Raw genomic sequence first — 16,270 nt, 5'->3', positions numbered from 1 at the left:
AGAACTTCACTGAGGAGGTGGGAATTTCACCAAGGAGATGGCCCCAGAGCTGGAGCCTCTTTAGGAATCAGCCGTACCTAGATTTGAGAGAACATTCCAGAAAGAACAACAAAAGCAAATGGAACACTCTAAGATGGGTCTGAGGTGCAGACAGGTCCAGATCACCTAGGACTTTGGAGGACAGAGTAAGGAGTTTGGATTTCACCTAACATTCACTGGAAAAATTTTAAGCAAAGGAGTGACAGGATATTATCTTTAAAAATCAATTTCACTGTGGTATAGTTTATAAACAATAAAATGTACCCATTTTAAGTATACATTTTAGTGAGTATTGACAAATTTGTATGCCCACATAACTACCACAATAAACAAAATATAGACTGTTTCCATCATCACCAAAAGTTTCCTTATGCTCCTTCCCAATGGTAGTTTTTACACTGATCCATTTCAGTTTTTATTTTTTTGAATGTATGTATGGCCTGAGGTAAGGACTGAGGTTCTTTCCCCTCCACCCCTGTACAGATATCCAGTTGTTTCAGCACCTTTTCTAAAATACACTATCATGTCTTCAGTGGATTATCTTGCCTTCTTGTCAAAAACAGTGAGTCTACTTGTAAACTCTTTATTCTGTTCCACTAATGCTTATGTCTGCCCGCGTGCCAATACCATACTAACCATTCTGTCTGCCTCATTTATCTTTACATCTGCACTGCCTGAAGCTGTCCCTGACAGTAAGTTGCTACATAAATGAATCTCTCTCTAAAGGCAGAAATAATTATTCCAACGCTGTAGACAATAAAACTGAAGAGGTAAATAAATTAGGGGTGATAAATCAGCTTCAGGCCACATAGTTCTTCAGTGGGAAAGACAAAAGAGTTTTCTTAGTGCTGGAGACTTCCATACTCCCCCGTGGACCTGAGTGCCTTCCTGCCCCAGGAAAGCCAACACATTTTTCCACCAGCAGGAATTGTGGTCGAAGGGAGATAGCACCGGTTGCACCAGCATGACACATACCCTGTTATGACTTTGTAAATGTTTTCTTGGCTAAACTTGTGGTTTCCTTTTAACAGGGAAGTTGTAAAGCTGATACATTCAATACAGAATGGTTGTTAAGAGCATGGCCTCAGGTTGTAGGTACACCGGGTCAAGATCTGAGATCTAACCACCCTTATGTGTTTCTGGCCAAGATCTCAACAATTACAGGACAGTTATAAGGATTCAGGATCAGATGCACATAAAGCACTTACATAATGCTCAGCTTGATAAGTAAGAATTATTAACATACTGAATATAATAGAATCCTTTGCTGAAATTATGCTTCTCAAGTTGATTTTTATTATAGCATTTAAAGGACATATCTTGTTCTTGGTTTTGTTTATTATTGGGTGCGCTCTCACCACCAGAAGCAATTACAAATGATTTTCAGCACTGGGTCCTTTGGCAGGGACTTGCGTCTGAAAATACATGAGCTGTCCTCTTGGCGGACACTGCATTGAGCATCTTGAGGACAGTATCTGGAGTCGCTCCTCTCTCACTCCCTGTCTACACCAGAGCAGATGCCTGACTAAATAGCTTAGGGGAGAATGAGAGACAAGACAAAGTATGAGGTAGTTTCTAATAAGTGTGTGTAATAAATATACTGTAACATTTTTTTCCCCACAAGTAGGGAGAATTAACAAGTGGAAGATCACACTGAGATTTAAAATACAGAACCTGAGGGGAGCCTGGGTGGCTCAGTTGGTTGAGCGCATCTGACTTTGGGTCAGGTCATGATCTGTGGTTTGTGGGTTTGAGCCCCGCGTCGGGCTCCGTGCTGACAGCTAAGAGCCTGGAGCCTGCTTCAGATTCTGTGTCTCCCCGTCTCTCTGCCCCTCTCCCACTTGCTCCCCCTCCCTCTCTCTCAAGATAAAATAAAAAATGATTTAAAAAGAATTTTAAAGCAGAACTCGAGAACTGCTTTCAAACAAAGGCTGGCTGCTGGGGTTTTCTACTTGCACACACATTGTGCCAGCAAGAATGAAGAGGATGGAGCACTCTCCTCTTCTATTATATTTTAATAATGTCTGTAGGTGCTTTGGGCTGGGAACACATCAACTGTTCCAGAGCTGTAGCTAGTTCCCTCAGAGAGCCTAGCAGGCTGAGGGGAGTGGGGGTCGGGGGGCGGTGCAGAGGTCTTGATTTTACGCAGAGATTTCAGTTAGCAGACTCATTCCTCCCTTCCCCATCTCCTATCCTTTCCCACTTTGCAAAGTTACCAAGGTACAGAAAATACAATGCGTAAGTCGTAGGTTGTTTGTGTCCATGCATTTTTGCTCTAAAACTCTGTGATCATTTATTTTTGAAAACAGAGCGTTTAACTCATCAAAACTAATGAATTAAAAGGTTTTAGTAGGAATTCACCAGATCTCATACCATGCCCTTTTAGGTCATCTTTTAAAAGTAATTTTAAAAGTATTTTTTAGGTATTTATTTGAGTGTTTATAGCTGGGCACACTGCTAGGGGTCTAGGGCAGGGGGTAGGGTGTGGGAGTGCTACAAAGCTCAATAAGCCATAGGCTATGTCCACTTAGAATCTATTAGGGAGAGAGATGCAGCTGATTTCCATATGTTTTCCAGGTGCAGTGAGCTTAGGGGTGGGTAGGCATAGGAGGTAGAAGCTGATCGGGGCGGAGGAGATGTTTGTTGATTGCCTGCGTGGCATCTGTTCCAAATCCCACCTTCCCCTTCCCACAGGCCCCATGGCTCACAGCCTTCCCAGTCCTAATCTCCTACTGCACCTGCAGCCTGTACCAAACTCTTAACACTCCTCCTGGGCATATGATCTGGCATTTTTTAGTTTTATGTTGAGGAAACTTCTTTTCAATTACAAGGAGAGCCCTTCGATGGCAGAAACTCTGGTGTATAGCTCTGTAGAGTATCCTTAACACGGAGCACCCACAGCAATGCGTGCACACTTGCTGCACGAAGCACACTTGCCTGAAGTCCAACGGCAACTGTTTCAGAGTAAACTCACCGTGTATCACCAGAAGAACATGAAGACGTCATGTCACTTTGGGCACTGGAGAAATAGTCTACAAGTGTACTCTGTGTAGCTTGTTGGATTTTACAGACAGCATGGTGAAAAGTTCAGTTAATAACACTATAACATTCTGAAAGACATTTTAGCCACCAAAGAATAAACCACGAGTACTATAATCCAACAGCTTAAAATGCAGTCCTTCAAAATACAAGAACAAAGGCCACAGAGTCCAAAACTGGGGTTTAACAAAAGCTACAATGGACAGATTGTTAAGCTTCATGTGTTTGCTCATGGCCTTTAGAAAAACTTTCATACAATACCTTATGTTCTATAAATAAAACAAAAGAGAAAATATTTAGCAAACATCAAATGTCCTTTCTTTATTCAACCTCTTCCCTACTTCCGGATTGTACTGTCATAAAAATGTGTAATAAAATGCTTTTTTGGATCTTATTTTTGTTTCTTCACCTATAATAAAACATGACTATTGGCCATGTATTTCTGGAGCCGGGAGGAAAAGGGCCCCTTGTTTAAGGGTGTTGTGGATAAATGAATATACATTATTGTTTCTTCTTGGCAGTGTTCATGCTGGCATTTCCCCCATCAACTCTGATGAGTAATTTTATAGTTACATAACCAGATTTTGTCACAATGTCTACTGAGAGTTATCACTTTCTTCATTTGTACACAAATGAGGCCTTAGGCACAAAGGCTGCCTTTTAGTTTAAAGCACACTCTTGACAGGTTTCTACTCATGAGGCCAGGAGAAGAAATCCCAACTTCGTGTGAAATGAAGAGAGATACTAAAATACTCATTACATCATAAACACTAACATTTTAAAGCTGGTAGCCAACTGAGTCCATTTTGGTTATGGCCTAATTTTGGACTCCCCGAACTTTTTAAAAGGTCAACATATACTGATGTTTTAGGTAGTTATGGTGGTGTCTGAGTATGGACTGTGAGAATCCAAAGTCAAAAAGTCCAAAACATTTGTAGAGCAAGAAGTTTCCTGTAGCAATTACTACTGTCCAGGATCAAATCATTGAAGTGCTAAGTCCACTAAGTTTTATCTCAATGTTCTTACCTACTTTCATGTAATGATCACATTTGCCTTCTGAGTCAGGAATTAACTTTCTGTTATTAGAGGCATCAAGAATCTCTACACAAATAGATTCTAGAACATTTATAAGGAAGAAAAATTCTCATTTTAAGTGAATAGGCTAAAATAGTTTTGAGCACCATGAATGCAAATCCTTAATTATTCAGAGAGATATTTCCTCCAAAATCTGATGGTCCAGGTAATAAATCCAAACTGGGAGATGAATATGAATAGGATAGATGCACTGGGGGTGGAGCCTTTGTGCTACCAGCCCAATACCAAAAACACAATACAATGCGGATAAAAAGGTTAAGACACCGTCTTGGCTCCCCCCCCCCCCAATCTCTGACACCCTCATTATCAGACTTTATACACATATAAAACCCAAAGCTGGTTCAGAAGCACCTCTGTTTATGTCTTTCTTTTCTTGTCCCTGTCAATAGATACATTTTCCAGTCTCTCCCCCCTTAAAAAAAAGTGTATCCTTTCAAAATATTTTCCCAACTCACTTGGAGTGTGCATATACAGAGATTCATGTTTTCTTTCTAGTACAATTAAATTGTCACTTGCTAATCTATAGCACTACTGCTGCCAACTTTCAATCTTTGCTTTTATTTCATCTCAGGCCTACTTCCTTTGAAGTGCCTGATATATTAGTATATAAGCCCCTATATCCAGAGAGAAGTCAGGCAGGGGCTGATGGGCATCTGGTAGCCTGGACACATGGATGAGTACAAACTCTGGCCGCACAAAGTGGCCAGAGGATCCCATGATACCAAGGAGATGCCTTATCGAGGTGCCGACCCCTGCATGCCTGGCCAGCACTCGCCTGGACAGAGTCATCCTGCCTGCACATCCAGGCTGGTCCCCATGCAGCCCACACAGCACACTGCTCTATCCATCAGGAGACAAATATCTTACTGGGCAAGGCTCACTCTGTACATTTGCTTTCTCAAATGTCACCTCATCAGCAAGGCCCTCCATGGTCATCTTACAAAAATTAGTGTGCTCCAGCCCTCCCCCCATCACTCTTTGTCACCCTTACCCTGCCTTTCTCTTCAGACCATTAACTACCCTGTATGTATGCACGTGTCTGCTTCTACTAAGATGTGAGCTGTGGTTGGGTGGGCTTCTGTGGTTGACATTGTTCACTGTCATACCCGTGTCTAGAAACATGCTTTGCTCATAGCAAGGGCTTGGAGATCTGCTGAGTTAATGTATGCTAGTTATATGCACTCTCATTTAGACATATTACTAACTCACTGGGCATCTACATTTGCTCTACGTTTCTTGCAAATTCCACCCATTTCTTTTTTTTTTTTTTTTTTTTTTTTTTTTTTTTTTTTTTTTTTTTTTTTTTTTTTTTAGTTTATTTTACTTTGTGAGAGACAGAGAGAGAGCATGAGCAGGGGAGGGGCAGAGAGAGAGGGAGAAAGAGAAAATCCCAAGCAGGCTCCGTGCCATCAGCATGGAGCCCACTGTGGGACTCAAACTCATGAACTGTGAGATCATGACCTGAGCCGCTATTAAGAGTTGATGCTTAGGGGCGCCTGGGTGGCTCAGTCGGTTAAGCCTCTGGCTTCGGCTCAGGTCAGATCTCACGTTCGTGGGTTCGAGCCCCGCATCGGGCTCTGTGCTGACGGCTACCTCAGAGCCTGGAGCCTGCTTTCCGTTCTGTGTCTCCTTCTCTCTCTGCCCCTCCCCCTCTCATGCTCTGTCTCTCTCTGGATCAAAAATAAATAAAACATTAAAAATTAAAAAAAAAAAAGAGTTGATGCTTAAATGGACTGAGCCACCCACGTGCCTCTCTACCCATTTCTTAGAAAATGTGGGTAACTAGGTCTATTCCTTACCATGAAACTAACTTTTTAAACTATAAACCAAGATTTCTCTAAAGGTCAGTCTTCAGAAATACATCCTTCCTTATACAGAGCCCTGAGAGGCTGAGCTGCTCCAAACACAGCCCGGGAGCAGAGGCTGAGGGAGTCTGGTCTGTCAGAGGACTCAGAGGCACTGTCTGACATTAGTAAAGTATCTAGAAGGGGAGGGGGAACGGGTAGGAGGGGTGATGGCATGGAGGAGGGCACTTGTAGGGAAGAGCATTGGGTGTTACATGGAAACCAACTTGATGATAACTATTAAAAAGAGTATCTGGAGACTATTTTCTTTTTATTATTATTATTTTAATGTTTATTTTTGAGAGAGAGAGAGAGAGAGAGAGCGCGCGAGCGAGAGAGCGTGCATGGGCAGGGGAGGGGCAGAGAAAAAGGGAGTCACAGAATCTGAAGCAGGCTCCAGGCTCAGCTGACAGCACAGAGCCCGATGTGGGGCTTAACCCACGAGCCTTGAGATCATGACCTGAGCTGAAGTCATGGCTTCAGCTGACTGAGCCACCCAGGCGCCCCTCTAGGGACTATTTTATATGCCTGAAATACACATTCTTTTTATTGTTGAGATACAAAGCAAATGCCTACTTAATTTATACCTCTCAATGTCGAAACCATTCTTTACTTCTTATCTCTCCGTTTGTTTGATTAAGGCCACTGAAATTCACCTGGATTACCCAGGGTTTCTTCTTTTGGCAGAGTAAAATTTCATCTATTTGAAAAAATATGCTCAATAACTGAAGAGGGTGTGACAAAAGCTTTTCCTCCTTCCTCCTTTACCAGCTTATTATCAGAAAGTGGAACTGTGTAATGAATTATTCCTCTGAATCACACATGCCAAGTGTGTCTCAGAGACACGAGGAACTGGATCTTAGTGAAAAACAGATCAGAAGAGATCCTGTAACTCAAACTTGGTTTGATTTGTTATTAAGAGCACAACAATAATGTCCCTTATGCTCACCTAGCACTCCCACGGATGGTATCCCATCGAGTCTCCCACTGTCCCCAGCACGTGCGCAGGCCCGGGCTGTTCTGTCCACACTGGCAGTGAGAGCGGCAGAGGTCGGCCCATGAGTGGAAGCCCCTCCGAGGACCTCACCTTCTCTCACTCCAGGGCCCTGCTGACCCATGTCCACTATCAGGAGTGAAGACCACAGCATGGCCAAATTGTCTAAATGTCATAAGCGCCCAAACTGTCGTCATGGTTACTTGAAATGAACACTTTCAAAGTATTGATCATTGTTTTAAGAATTATTTTAAAATTCTGGACATAAGAGTAATACCTGGTGGAATATGAATCACCTTCTAGCTGACGTTAGTGCATGTCCTAAGATCAATCCTTCCCCTTCAGCATTAAGTGGTTTTCAATGTGACAATATGGAAAATTACCTTAACTAAACAAGCACACAAACAAACCAACAACAACAAAACACCCAGAAGAAAGCTGACAATACTGACTGCTGAACAGGATTTCTGAAGAAAGCTTTGCCATTCTCTCAGCTTTGACAGGAAGAGGCCCTGAGCACACTTGCCAGGTGTGCTTAATGATCTCTCACCTCGGCAGTCAGATTCATCTAAGTGATAAAAAATTAGGAGTTGGTTATATCAATTAACCTGAACTCAAAGTGTTTATGTGGCCACTATTATCAGCTTAGTACCAATTGCTGTGAGGATTAAAAAAATTTAAAGACCAGTTCTTTACCCTAATGGTGCGGAGAATCTTGGTGATTGCTGCATACCAAGGAGTATATACTTAAGCACTAAACTGGGTAGATATCCCGGATATTCAGAGGAGGGCCAGCTGGAAAGGTCACAGAATGTACCCTGGGGTTGAATGTACCCTGAAGGATGAAAAAAGGAGACAGGATAGTTTTCTCAGCAGGAGTAATGGCTTTGTTTAGACAAGGAGGGATGGAAATAAACATGGCATGCCAATGAAAAACAAAAATTGATGTTACAGTATATTTTTGCAAGGCTCACGCAGTGAATCTGATGTGCATCCCCATCTCAAGAGCTCAGATATTAGGGTGCTCCTCCAAAAATTCTATTTAATAAGAGGGCCTCTAGGTCTGCTTAGGAGAAATGATAATGAGGACTCTGGGACAGATGATCCGTTACTTATAAAGTCAATCTAACACACCAGAGAAAGAAGGGAAGACAGCAAGGGTATGGAGATAGAATTGAGACACCCTGGGAAGGGAGAAGGAAGCAAAAGTGCACCCTAAGTCTTGGGTTTAGCTGCAGAAGGAGTAGTGCTCGGCTGTCAGTAAAGCAAAGTATCGGTAATACCCAAGTGGTTTCTGGAAATTAATTTCAAGTTCCTCACAAGTGTTTTAAGAGGGAGAGAACCAGGTTACCTTTGGGAAGTCTAACAGGAGCAAGTAATCTAGTGTTGTCCAAACCTTGAAGGGGGGGAAAAAGCTTCCCTCCAACTTGGACTAACAGCAGGCATGGACATAAGGTGGGTGGGGAGAGGGCAAGAACAGAAGTTCAGGCATGATTAGTAGCAGCAATGCAGCCCAGCACCAGGCTTTGGTAAACTGACAAAGTGAAGTTAACAATAGCAGCTGAGAAGCAAGAAAGCTCCATGGTTACCAGAAGTTTGAACCGTTCCATGGTCAACCTGGGGTGTAAAGACCCAGAAGGAAGTCCTGGGTGAAACTTGGAGCCAAACACTAATGCAGTCTTTAGTCAAATACATCCCTGTGCTGAGGACCAGGGAAAGTGGGTTTTGCATCTTTAAGAAAACACAGTCCCTACACACCTATTTACTTCTTCACAGGGAAGCTTGGCCACCAGGAAGAAAGGAATTAACTAGTCAACTTCGGATGGTTTCCACTTTCACAAATATTATATAGGTCTTGCTATTTCTAAGAGAGTATAGAAAGGTACAGATCCCAGAACAGATGCATCCCATCTTTTCTAAGAGAGGGGCTGCTTTAATGAGCTGATGAGAATGATGTGAATTAGCCCCAGCCTAGGCCCTCCAGTCCTGAACTGGGAGGGACCCATCAATGGGTAATTCTGGAGCACTTTATTCCAACCTGTTTATTTCCTTAAGGAGCAGAGCCTTCCTTCCACTCTTCCCTGTGCCATTAGCCAATTCAAATCCGCAATGGAAGGAAAGATTTTGAATTAATTTAAATACCTGCTCAGCAAACTTCCTCTTTTGCATGGAATACAAAGAGTTAACTTCAGGAGCACCTGGGTGGCTCAGTCGGTTAAGCATCCGACTTCGACTTTGGCTCAGGTCATGATAGCTCAGGTTTGGGTTCCTGGGTTCGAGCCCCGTGTCAGGCTTTGTGCTAACAGCTTGGAGCCTGGAGCCTGTTCACATTCTGTGTCTCCCTCTTTCTCTGCCCCTCCCCCACTCATGCTTTGTCTCTGTCTCCAAAATAAATAAAAACTATAAAAATAATAATTAAAAAAAAGAGTTAACTGTAGCCCAGCCTCTAAGACAGTTGCCTTCTAATGCAGAATTAGGAAAGTCTACCCCATGTCAACATCATTTCAGTCTCATTAGCATCCCCAAATCCTTCTGCCTAGAAGCTGATGAACCATCAGGGAATCAATTTCTTCTCTCTTTCTCTGATGCCTCCCTTACAAAGTACGTGCCCTGCAAAGAAATTCTGATTTCCTCCTTCATACACAGCTCTGTGTTTGGGATTTCCTGCTCCTCTGCTGCTTTAGGCCCCTGTGGTTAATAAGCACATGCAGTGGAAGGCAGTCTCTCTGGTCCTGCGCAGTCTGGTGCTCGGCAGGAGAACCCTTGAGAGAGCAGGCCTTCCCACACTTCTGCGGTACTTGACACAGATAATTCAATCATGTGGGAGCTGTTTCAGATGCCTCCTTTCCCTCCCCGCCCATATGACTGCCACAACCCTGGTTTGTCTCAGGTTTACGGGCTCATCATCTCTAACAGGCGCCGCTCTAGCAGACTCCTTCCTCACTGACCTTCCTTTTAGTCTTACCTGCCTCCAAGCCACATATGTTGTTGCTGAAATCAGTTGACTCTAAAAGCTCTGACTTCAAGTGTTTGTCAGTATATAAAACTAAGGTCCTCGGCAGGACCTACATGATCCTTTGTGAACTGACTCCTATCCACCTCTTTCACAGCATCTCTGGGGCTTCCCCTGGCCCTCCCCTCTCCTGAGCTCCTTGTATTCCCCACGGCACCTCTGTGCCTCCAGCTGGCCATGGTACCTTTCATATCCTTGCTTATCTGGCAAACGCCTACTTGGCTTTCAAGTCTTGGTTCAATATCCCTCCAGGACTCCCCCAAGGTAGCCCTGGACACCCCTTTTTCCACTGACCTTTACCTATACCGTCATATTTTCTCTGCAATTATTTTTGTGTACATCTGTCCCACCATTAGATAAACTCTCAGGTCATCAATATTTGTTGAATGGATCGATGAATTAATTAATGAGTGAATGAGAAAAACTTATCTGAAGATACAGATTTGGAGATACTGGTGTGTGGGCCAGCGGTGCAGTCACAAGGAAAAATAAATCACCCAGAAAGAACACAGAAAACCACAGGATGAGAAGACCAAGGAAAGAATTTGGAGAAAAGAGAGACAAACCCTCAGGGAAATAGCAATAAAAGAGAGAAAGAAAGAAAGTATGGAGAGAACTAGAGGCTCATACCCCAGAAACCAAGGCAGAGGAGATTCAAGAAAGAGGGGATGGTTTGCACTGAACTAGTCCTTTACAGTGGTAAACAATAATTATTACATCATTATATAAGAACATTTGGGTAAAATTCTTATAAAGTTATACAAATGGAGGCCACATGATATAGACACATAGTTTTGTTTCTATTAAGATAATTTTTTTAAGTTTTTTTTAATGTTTTTAAATATATTTTTGAGAGACAGAGAGAGACAGCGCGAGCAGGGGAGGGTCAGAGAGAGAGATACAGAATCTGAAGCAGGCTCCAGGTTCTGAGTTGTCAGCACAGAGCTGGATGAGAGGCTCGAACCCACGAACCATGAGATCGTGACCTGAGCCAAAGCCTGACGCTTAACCGATTGAGCCACCCAGGCGCCCCACTATTAAGATAATTCTAAATCAAGTCTTACTGTTTTCAGTTTCAGATTTTGCCAGCCCACTGCTTCTTTTACCATGTTATCTGAAAAGTGCCTATTTCTCTTATCAACTTTAAAAAAATTTTTTTAAATGCTTATTTATTTTTAAGACAGAGAGAGACAGTGAGAGCAGTGCAGGGGCAGAGATAGAGGGAGAGAAAGACACAAAACATGAAGCAGGCTCCAGGCTTCGAGCTGTCAACACAGACGCCAAACCGGGCTTGAACCTACAGACTGTGAGATCATGATCTGAGCTTAAGTCAGACACCTAACTGACTGAGCCACCCAGGTGTCCCTCTTATCAATTTTTTTTTTTTACATCTAGTTTAGTTTCAATTCAGAGCCACTCTTATAACACTAAGGTAGATTTCTGCAGGTTAGGTTTTCCAGACACATAGAGATGTCAACTGAGTCAGACTGTAAATTTTTATAGACAGAAATTAAGCCCTTGTACTTAAGAGAGGGTGAATAAATAAATATGTTTGGAAGGAATGCCTGAATTTCTTATATTTTAACACAAAAGTTAGGTCATCTAGGATCACAGCTATCATCCATACCCTGGCAAACATTGCTAATTGATTTTGGCCATTTTCTCACTAAGCCTGCATAAGCCCACGACACCCTATAAGCTACTAGCAACTGGTCAGAGCTGGCCCAGGTGACTTGAGACACTACATCACCTCGAGTTCACTGCATTAGATTTGAGCTTTCCTAGTCCTCTGTTCATGTCTGGGAAGAGGAAAATGGGCAGAAACAAAGTAGTCAAAACGTGACTTAGCCCTTCCGCTTTACTCTTTAGGACTTTCTATTGCAGACTGTAACCAAAGTTTCTTAAGCTAATGATTTCACACAGACAAATGCCATTTCAGGTCAGTTCAGAGAACTTCATTACAGAACATGCTTCCAGCTTTCTGTCACTGACCACCTCTGGCTAGACTCCATTTGTTAAATGGCTGTATGAAACTTGGGGTTTAGCCACACTTCCTTTTTTAGGAAGATAAATATGGCTGCAGCCTATTCTTGCATGTTCCCACTTAAAAATGCTTAGCTGGTGTCCCATTGTCGTTCTGTATGTAATAGGATAAAATCCAAACTCCTTTGCATGGCATCAACTTCACCACAATGAAAGGACCATTACATTCTCCCTCTCCTGCCCCTGTTCATTAATCCATCAAACCAAGTCATCTTCCTTTCTATGACACTAAATTATAAACTTGGTGACTTTAACATACAAATGTATTATCTTTCAGTTCTGTGGGCTAAAAGTTCAAGATGGATCCTCCTAGGCTAATCAGAGAGTTGGCGGGGCTGGGTTCCTTCTGTTTCCTTCCTTGCCTTTGCCAGCTTGTAGAGGCGGTTTGCATTCTTCATTCATGGACCCCTTCCATTTTCAAAGCCAGCAATGGCCAGTTGAATCTTGCACATGGCATCCCTCTGACACTGACTTCTGCTTTTCCTCTTCCACTTATACAGACTCTTGTGATGACACTGGGTTCCCAGAATAATCCAGATAATCTCTCCATCTCAAAATCTTCAACTTAATCACAACTGCAAGGTCCCGGAGTAGACAGCTTTGGGGGGCCATTATTCTAATTACCACAGTGGTATTCCCTCTCCCTGGAGAGTTCACATCTCTGCTTAGAAGACTTCCACCCAAATTCCTCAGGAATTCCTTAAGATCCTGTGGAAATGTCGCTGTTTTCAGGGGGTCCCTCTTCCTCCAACCCAAGGGGCTCATTTCTCTGGTCTCCTCAGTCCCATGTACAAATACCTCTCCTGAAACACTTACCTTGCACTAAAGTTTATTTGTCCTCCATTATGCCTCTCTGACTAGATTCTGAGTCACTAAGCCTTATTTGTTTTTGCAGCCCCTGGGGCCTACTATTAAAGGCTGTGGGGAAGAAAAATGAATGTGATATTTTAATGAGTGAAGACCTTGTGTGGAGGCAGAGACAAGACAGTATGTTTGGAGTATAGCTTAGAAACTAGTTCTGACAGCTCTGAACTGGGTCTTATCACATCATCAACCAAACCCCTTAATCCTTTAACCATTCCAAGGAGGTACTGTGGCAAACTTAAACCATCTGCATCTAAGGATATTTCTAACTTTAATGTGAGTTGCCATGGATCACAAAATGTCAGGGTTTTAAGTGTCCTCCTGGGCACGGCTGGGAAAGGGCAAGCTGCACCACCAGAGCTTGGTCAGGTTAAGGAAGCGATGCTATCCGAGTGATTTCTGAATTCCAGAAAAAATGACACCCATCTAACAAATCTGACTGTACTATGTTGGAGGTTAAAAGCAACTTTGCCACAATATTTATTTGGTATTTCAGTATTCGGAAGCTCTTGCATTAAGAAAAAAAATAGAACAGGGGCGCCTGGGTGGCTCAGACGGTAAGGCATCTGACTTCAGCTCAGATCAAGATGTTGCAGTTGGTGAGTTCGAGCCCCCTGTCAGGCTCTTTGCTGACGGTTCAGAGCCTGAAGCCTGCTTCCAATGTGTCCCTCTCTCACTCTGCCCCTCCCCTGCTTGTGCTCTGTCTGTCTCTCTCTCAAGAATAAATAAAAAACATTAAAAAAATAGAAAAGTTCAAGTTAAGCAAAGTTGAAATGGCCTCAATTATTTAAATCGCAAGCCAAATGAGAAGTTGAATAATTATGGCCACATCAATGGGAGGAATCTGTTTTTAAAGGCCAAAAAATTTGCTGTGAATCTCCAGTGTCACTAACAACCCTGTACAGTATAGAAATTGGAAGACATGGAAATAAAATGAAAAATTATGTGCCTAAGCAGTTGAGCTGAAAGAAGCCAACAGGCAAATAAAAAGACATTGTCACCTGTTTCCTAACTGGAATACAAAGTCTACTGTGGTATTTTTTCTTCGTTAGTAAAACCCTTCATTTTCTTAGTTAATAAGACCCCTCTTTAATCTAAATCCTGTCAGTGCTCGCTTCGGCAGCACATATACTAATCTAAATCCTGTCAGCTTTGTTCAGGTTAGTTTAGGGGACTCCATCCTTTGGTGGAATTCCTGAAGCCATAAGCAGTGTTTAATCATGCCTTTTGCTAAATTTCACTGTTTTTTCTAACCTTGAAAATTGAGATGTTTGGATCCAGAAAGGGGCCTACTGATCTGTATTAGAGCTCACATTCACCAAGAGGGAAACTAAAACCTTGCTGCTTCCTCTAGGTCAAAAAGAGCCCAAGGCTAAGGGGAGACATTACTGACTTCCACTGGGGAATGCAGCCTGAGAACCCAAGACCTGCTGTACCAGGTAAGTTGCACATACATGTAGTACTTCGCGGCAGACTTTAAACTTGATGCATTTTCATAGAAAATGGAAGTATAATTTCTTAATATTTGTGCTGTTTTCTACGAATTTTTTTATGAATGTATTTAGAAGTACATTTCGGAGCAATGAACACCACCAACCAAACTCTTTGGCCAAAATGGAGGACTTCAGGCATAATTGGTAGAAATACTAATCAGGTTGCTATTGTTGTCATCTGGACCTTTTAAGTCTTTCCGATACTTAAATCTTGGTTATGTATAGGCAAAGCGTAAAGCCCACTGGGGAAATCACTCAGAGTATTTGGAATCAGAGCTGGAAACATCTCAGATCAGAACAAACATTAAAGGCTATTCAAAAACCAATGAAAAGTCAATGTACCTCCAAAGTCTATTAAGGTCTGTCAAGAATGCAAACAAGTTTTATAATAAGCTTAATAAAGAAAACAACTGAATCTACTAAGTGGTACTTAATGGAAACAGGCATGAGAACATAGCCTTAGAGGTAGAACTGGTTCCCACTTGAACAAGAATTGTTTACCTTGGTCCTATTAAATCCAATAATCCAAAGAGTGGTAATGATACCAACTGTTTTAGGAAGAACCAAGAGTAGAAACTCCAGTGGGATCTACGAACTGCATTTTTCTGTAAAAATAAAATGCCAGTAGAACTGCATCGTTCTAACGTTCTCTCTTGCGAATATAAATCTTCCATCTTGCATCTATCTCATCTTGAACAATTTTACTATGTTCAGCATAGTAGCAACTGGAAAAAAAAAATGTGTTTCATCTAGAAGCAAAAGTGAGAAACCTTTACAAAAAACACTGAGCTTCTCCAACGCTAGATTTCCAAGTTCTTAATATAAGCTAAGATAATGCAAAATAAAGAATGCTACTGTAACCAAACTTTTCTGCCAGCAAGTATCCTTAAAAACAATACAATTCAACCATAATAGATTATTTTCTACAGCATGAGCAGATAATGGACCTACATTCTTCCTTTTTTGCTGCCTTGTTTTATAAATCTTGCAACTTGCAAGCTCAAGGTTTTTCTGGAGGCGAAGGCAAGTTAATGGTCGAGCTTAAAATAAATCAGCTTTGCAATTACTTTTTTTTTTTTTTTTAAACCAACGAAGCACGTTTCCCCATTCCACGCCATGAAGCAATTCGATGTCAACTTGCTATGGAGTCAAATGCGACAAACTCTGAGAGCTCCAGTCGCGAGGCGGCGGCTTGCTGCACCCACAGCTTCCCTCACTCCTGCAGCATCAGGACGCTGCACTCTCCCGGCTCTGGGCACAGAACGCAAACTCAAAGCCTCCGGGCCACGGGACAGTACACCCTACCCGCGTCCCGGGGAAACTGAGGGACGGTGACCCAAGCGATCTGGAGTCTGGCGAAGGCCCCCGCCGCTCCCTGGCGTTCCATTGGCCCCGGAGGTTTGGGAGGCTCCTCGGCAGCACACCGTAGACACCCTGCTCTTCACCGTAGGAAAATCATGGCATAAGCCCAAGAGGTGGCCGTCCCCAACCCACCGGGCCCCCAGGTCCCGCCCCGCGCGGGTCTCGAAGCCTCCTGCGACCCCCAGAAGCCCGCTCCTGGGACCTCGCGGCGCCTCCAGTGCGCAGCCTACGCCTTGGGCTCCGTCAGCCTAAGCGCCCGAAAGTTCCGCGGCGCCAGCGGCCGCCTCAACCCGGCCGCCCACCCTGTGCGGGGCTCCCTGCCACCCGCGACCAGCCGCCCATGCTGTCCCGGCGCTCCTGCTAACCTGATGCCGCCGCGCCACTCAGGTGGCCGCCGAGCGCCCCTCGCCATGGCCAGCCTACGAGCTGTCGCTGCTCCGCGCCCCGCGCCCGACGCCCGGCAGCACCTACTGCGGGCCAGCCG

The 16,270-nt window shown here is 43.4% G+C and overlaps 1 protein-coding gene across 1 annotated transcript in view; it reads right to left on the bottom strand.

Annotated features, from left to right (window-relative positions):
- Nucleotides 1-16,240, bottom strand: part of MFAP3L (microfibril associated protein 3 like) — a 51,237-nt gene extending 34,997 nt beyond the window's left edge. Inside the window, exon 1 of the mRNA XM_029938800.1 lies at nucleotides 16,152-16,240. The gene's annotated coding sequence lies outside the window, so the exon portion shown is untranslated. The remainder of the gene's footprint in view (nucleotides 1-16,151) is intronic.
- Between the last annotated feature and the right edge of the window lie 30 nt (nucleotides 16,241-16,270).

This window comes from Suricata suricatta, chromosome 1 (genome assembly GCF_006229205.1).
Source record: "Suricata suricatta isolate VVHF042 chromosome 1, meerkat_22Aug2017_6uvM2_HiC, whole genome shotgun sequence".
NCBI lineage: Eukaryota > Metazoa > Chordata > Mammalia > Carnivora > Herpestidae > Suricata > Suricata suricatta.
Note: the sequence above shows the minus strand (reverse complement) of the source record. Positions and strands in the feature narration are given on the sequence as shown.